This window comes from Trachinotus anak, unplaced genomic scaffold, assembly GCF_046630095.1.
Source record: "Trachinotus anak isolate AG129_WGS33_773 ecotype Australia unplaced genomic scaffold, CSIRO_AGI_Tana_v1 ptg000016l, whole genome shotgun sequence".
NCBI lineage: Eukaryota > Metazoa > Chordata > Actinopteri > Carangiformes > Carangidae > Trachinotus > Trachinotus anak.
Window position 1 is genome coordinate 23,216,094 of NW_027273867.1, and position 6,666 is coordinate 23,222,759.

Here is a 6,666-nt window from a genome sequence, read left to right on the forward strand (position 1 = left end):
CTATAAAAATCCTTCTCCATTCTCCATTCACCATAATGTTCCTGAATATCTTAGTCAGGAAATTTCCACCATGACTACAAACTAGAGGTAAACAACACCTTTGTGATGAACTGCAACAGTGACTGGGCCAGGCCTTATCGCCCAACGTCAGTGTTGGATGTCACTCAGGCTTTTGTGGCTGAATGGGATCAAATCCCTGAAGCAGGTTCCAGAATCTCATGGAAAGTGTTCCCAGAGAAGTTGGGGCTGTGATAGCTATGAATAATAAACTGAATATCATTATGTCGCATCATATTGTAGCCACATAGTCACCACAAGTGTGACTAAAGAAAAAATAATCCCTCATTTCTTTTTGGAAGAACGTTTGTGCAGGATTTTAAATTGATTAAATTGCATTACAGTTACACTATAAAGCGCTCATTGCACTTAAAGGCACACCCCATGATTCTGGCATGACGTTCACAAATGGCAACATCCAGGGCTGAAAAATGATGCCACTGCAGAAGTTCCTCTAAAGACCACTAGAGTCTGGCTCCAAATGCAAGTCAGTCCCCATAGACTCCCATGTTAAAATGTCCAACTTTACAGCAGAAATAAACATGTTACTGCCTGGAACAAAAAATGGTATAGCTAATATCCTCTTTCATGAACACTGAACACTGGGGGGGGGTTCTACCTAGCTGTAATGGTGCATATGGAACCGTATGCTTGCCTCAGTTAATAAAATGGCATAGACACACGCCCCATTACTTTGCCCATTTTTAGATTAGCGGGGAGTTAGGTGGAGTCAGACACTGCCAAGATGGTGACGGTGGAGCAGCTCACTCAGCGCTGCAAACCTGCTCTTCAGAAACATATGGGTGGCGTCACAGAGGCTACGGCCATCTTTATTTAAAGTCTATGAATACTCAAATCCCTGAATTATCTTATCATCCAGCTGACTCTTGATTAAACACAAAGCTGATTCACAAAACATTAAAATTGAGCTGTGAGGCAATTTCGGGTCCCACTGAGCACCATGACAAAAAACACACACACAAAAAGAAAGAAGGGTAAACTACAGATAAGAAAGTGATACATTTCTGTACCTCTTTTTTGTATGTCCAGCATCACGAGTCCATCTGGATGAAAGTGTAATGAAGGCTGAAGGGTGCACAGAAAGCCTGCATGTGAATCATACCTGTTATGCTACGGATCCTTAATACCAGCCATTAGTCATATCGTTGGCCTTGGCTGTGCTGTCTGTGCAGGCTCAAGCTGTTGACACTCATCAGCCACGGATACATGGAGAATGCGAAGCAGTCTGAGGAGTGCAGGCTGCCAAACAGCAGAGCCAGACAGCTGGCAAGGCACTGGCACGCTCTCAGCCTCAGTGGTTGGATCTCCATTTAGAGGAAACAGTAAAAACCTAGACTGTCCTGATATTATTTAAACATTTGTGTGCTTCGTGTTGAAGATACACGGGGTATGAGTGAAGAGTGGGTAGTGGATGTAGCAAGCTCAGCTGCATCCGATTTATTCGCCTGTTTGGGCTTTTATATAACATAATTTGTCCTGTACATTAAATAAAACTGGTGTATTCCATAAACACAGGGTCTTATGAGAAAATAAATTTTGTTTTGTAAATAAAAACTATATTAGGCTGATGCTGTCAGTTTGATTAATGATGAGAAAGGTTCTTCGTTATGTTTTTCTATTTGTTATATTTTCTTCACAAATCTTGCTTTTTGCTGCTGCTGTGACCTATTTTCCCACCGGTATCATTAAAATCTCATCTCGCTTTATGTTGTCTTATCTTTTCAGAGGACAAGATTATCTTCTTTGTATCGATTAAAGTTAACACGAGTGTTTGGGTCGGTTTGTGTAGTGAGAACTAGTGAAAAGATTTGCTCCCTCTTGGCACCTTGTTCATGCAGCAGAGATGTTGAATTCCTTACAGGAACTAAGGGGTGGGTTAATCTAAGCTGAGTTGTGAATTAGTTTGAAGGTAATTCTGCATGCATGCATCACTCTTTATGTACTGTGCTGGGACATTGTGCACTTGCCAGACACAACTATTTACTGAGATACATCAGAATGGAGAAAAAGTGGAAACAAGTCCATGAATGGTGCAGGTTTCATGATCTGTGGTAAAACAAATAGACCTGGTAGTTTGGTGTTGTTTGTAGTGAACATATTCTTTTTTCCTGCCATGGTTAAATTCAGCAACACATCTGGTTACTGATGTGACAGCAAGTGTGTTTTAATTGTATAGAAAGTTCAGTTCAAAATGACACATGTATCTCAACTGACCAATACTGTTCTTTATCATTATTACTGATAACACTATTACCTATGTACCTATCAACTGTATATACAGCTGTTCCAGGTCTCTCTCGCTCTAATGTTGCTGTTTTAAATGCTGCCGTGATGACGTGTTCCTGAAATTCCAGTCAGAAATAGTATCAGAAATGAAAATCTTAAGATTTATGACTTTAAAGGTGAGGTAGAGATGTTGGACATTCGTGTGGAGCTCAGTATTGATGGTGACTGTAAGAGTCTAGGCTGCTGAACTGGATGTGTAATGGGTCCTAATCAAAACCAGCATGGCGAATCTGAAATGAATGGCTGTGGTGGCAGTGAATGAGTCAAAACCTGCACGCGAATTAAACTGTTGTTGAAAAAACAAAATGCATCCTACACAAACGCCCTGTGGAGGGATTAGAACAAGAGACGCTGTCAGAAAGGGCTGCTCATGGGGTAGATGCTGGAGCATATTTTGAGTTTAGCACGTTGCATTGCTGGTGAGATTGATTTTTTTTTTTTTTTCTTCTGTGCTTGTGTGAAGGCTGCTAATGCATGATTGATCGTCAATCAGAGGTGCAGGGGGACGCACCAGACCTGGAGCATTTGAAACATCTGCAACGGTGAAAGCAAACACAAAAAACCCTTTGTAGAAACTGTCAAACCACATACATTTAAACACTTGAAAATCTGCTGCGTAAACAACATAACAGCTGCGCTCAAACAAAGCTTAACAGGTCATTTCTTATTTCTTCATAGTGCCTGAACGTGATGCAGTATGTGTGTGCGTGTGTGCGCACAGGGGCCACCATCAACAGCTACAATAGTGGATGAGGTGGGGGGAAGAGGGAGCGGTCGGGAGTCTACGCTGTGATCAATCAACATCAATTTAGGTCAGCTCACCCGCAAAGTGGAGTACAGTACACATCCCCGGGAGCTTCATCCTCCTGCTCCGAGGGCAGAGCGGGCGCGGCCACTCCCCTGTGTATTAATTACATCTGCTTATGGCACCCAGGAGTTTCATGTTACTGTATGTTTTTCTTCTTTATGAACATGCTGCTCTCATGCTGGCACCACAGCCCATTCTTCCTCCTCCTCCTCCTCCTCCAACCGAGTGCTGCGACAATATGAATTAGCTTTGCAGTGTTCTGCCTACATCTCTGAGACTAGTCAGGCGGGTTTTAAAGGATAGAGAGAACATCTTATTCATTGTGAAATTACAGCTTTTTTTTTTTTTACCTTTCGAGGCTGATCTCTGAGAAACCTGGAGCTGCTGTAGAGGGATTCCAGCGATGTTTTTATAATGATTGATGATGATCTCTTCATTGTGACACAGGCCTGTCTCCTAGAAACTGTTCTGAGGTTGTTTTTTAGTGTAGGAAGTGCTGCATTTATTTACTGCAAACTAGTCACAGGAAGAGGGCTGAGTTTGAAGGGGGGGGTACAAAGGGCAGGACACCAGAGACCAGGGTTCACATTTTGTGTGTGGTTAGGTTTAGGCTTAGCTTTGAGTATCTGCCATCCCAATTCTGATCTGATACTTATCTTTATCCAAACATTGATTAATGACGGGCTCCGTGATCCTGAGAAATTACACCTGTCAACCTACTTAATTTCACTAGCTACTAATACTAGAGGTCCTGGTTCAAAACTATAAAGTTCAAGTTCTCGACATGATATGAATTAAAGTTTAATTTGAAGAATGTGACTCACTCCGCTAGAGAAAAGATTTATCACTTTAAAAATACTTCAGGTTACAGTACAGTGGTGTAACAGAGTGGAGGTTGTTCCCTCACAAATGATCTTTGGCCAGCACAGACAGACTGCAGAAAGCTCACAGACCGGTCCACAGTAGAGTTTCATTTGTATCTACTGAGCAACAGCAAGCTAAAGCTGCGATGGAAATATTGCGAAATTTTGTCAGGAGACTGGAAACATTTGACTTAAGCCCGATGCATCAAGGGGAAGAGTTAACCCGTAACAATAACCACCTCAAATCTGAAGCTGTTCTCTGAAAAGGATGTATTTAAAGGAGCTGTTTGTAAGTTTTGTTACTGCTACATAGCCAACCTTAGCATGAACAGCTGTTTACTTAGCAGTCAAGAAGAAACGTTTCAAGTTTAACATCAAACTGAATTCTTTTACTCACCATGAGCTGTCTCCAGCACTGGAGAGCGACGCCAATGTTAACTCCCGTTTTGCTTCTATTTCTATCACTTCTTTTCTTCTACTGAAGTTAGCATGCTAACCAGCTAGCTCCTCCAGCACTGTCACTTTCTGTAGCAAACCACTGTAGCATCCAATCTGCCCAGAAGAAGCTGCTCAGAGGGCGTTTTAAAACCTCTTTTTTTTATAAATGCAATGATGGCTGAAGCGCTCCAGCACCAGCAGCCGCTCTCCCCCCAAAAAAGACATTCAGTGGCAGAGAAAACTTACAAATAGCCCCTTTAAACCCAGATATGGCACAAGATCACATTTTATTAGCAAAAATCTCCATTAACAAAGCAAAGCAGAGTGTAAACTGTGCCATTTTCCTGAGCGTGAGGACGGAATTGTGTTTTTCATGATCACTCAATGAACCCACACTGTTAAACAATGTGTTTCCTTCCTCCCTTCATCTCTCCCTCTCTGTTTCCTTCCTCTCTTTCCTCCCATTTTCTAACCTAAATTTTCTAACATCTCCGCTCTTCTTCCTTTTTCCTTCTCCGCCCTACCCCTGCCTCCTTTCCTCTTCCTTTAATCTCTTCTCCTCCTTTACCATGCCTCCCATCATCCTCCTCCTCCTCCTCCTTCTTACCCTCTTCCTCCTCTTCCTCTCCTGTGGGCCATCAGAATTCATTATAGGCTGAGCTGATTCATGGCTCAGTCCCACATCATTGGAGAGCATGGAGGCATGCCTATAAATCTGCGGCTACACGCTTCTACACACACACACGCACACACACACACACGAAAAACCCTACAGAAAACACACTGCATGCATACATATCAGCATATCAAAGACATGGACAAATGAACATAGGGCATGAAACAAAGCGTGAACGTGGACACACACTCACACACACACAACATGCAATTACACCCACACATTACACAGACACATGTAGAGCGCCGTGAGCAGTGCGATCATTACAGGCAGCGACCTGCTGTGTGTCCTGTTCTGTACATTTGCAGCAAATGACTCCTGGCTTCATAACAAGCAGGGGAGCTTAAGGTCCCTCTACTGTACACATGCTCTGCAAATAATGATTTTGCTCTGAGTGTGTGTGCAGAGAGAAATCCTGGGTAGCTGGTGAATTATAGCCGTGCACGCTGTGTGTACCACTATAAAGCTGACTTGTGCAGACTTAAGATTTCTACTGTTGAGAAATGTTTAAGAGCGATACAGTAACCTTACAGTTCTCATTCGCTGGACACAAAGTATATATCAAACTAATGAAGCATTGCATAAGTTGAGGTAGAGCATTTGCATCTGGGGATTGGCATCATCACCGTCAGCGACTCATTCATCAGCAGCTTGGCCACGAGCTGACAAGTGAAATCCATTTATATTCACGAAGGTGCACGTCGACCTTTATAACTGGGCTGAGTGTTGCTGTGCCGGTACCTTCACGACAACACGGCTCTGCAGCGGTAGCCCCTTCACCACCTCGACTTTGTGCTATTGTGTTGAAGCTCTTGGTTTGTTAGGTTCACAGGAGACATTTTGACATGTCACAGAGGGAAAAGCACAGGTGTGAATAATAAACTGAAGGAGCTGAGTTCCATGTAGCTGCTTCGGTTTCATTGATCCTGTTATTGTGCATGCTGGGTAACTGTTACACTGTCATGGCTAAGTGCTACACTTCAACAGGACCGACTCGTGCTGTTAATTGTTAACACCAGTGCTTTTCCAAATCAAAATAACTGCTGTGAAAAAGGACTGTTGCTGACTTTACTACACCTAAAAGAAAAGAGGCACACTGCTGAAATATTTCAGCTTATGTTAAATATAAATTCAATTTACAAAGTGCAACTATGTTTAAATTAAACACAGCTTTAGTACGGTCCTGACAGGACAAACGTACTTTACAGATGGTGCTTCCTGCCAGCTTTGATTTTGACACATGGGTCCATTTGGCAACATTAATGCAGGATAACAGGTCTTCAAACATTCAGTTAACGATGAATGATTAACCTGCTCATCCATGTGAATTTACACCTCGGTCAGGTCGTAATTATTGTGGAATCGCAACAGAGTAAAACCAAAAGCCGACAGTGAATTACTGCAGAAAATAAACTCTGTGACAAACAAAAGTTTATGACACGTGCATGTTTTGTTCAGCAGGATAATCTTCACTAATGACACCACTTTATGAAGTCTGAAGCCTGACTACAATCAGC

At 42.5% G+C, this 6,666-nt stretch overlaps 1 protein-coding gene across 1 annotated transcript in view; it reads right to left on the minus strand.

Moving 5' to 3' along the window:
* The window catches only part of grin2da (glutamate receptor, ionotropic, N-methyl D-aspartate 2D, a), a 209,598-nt gene that overhangs the window by 134,043 nt on the left and 68,889 nt on the right, over positions 1-6,666 (minus strand). The gene's annotated exons all lie outside the window — the stretch shown is intronic.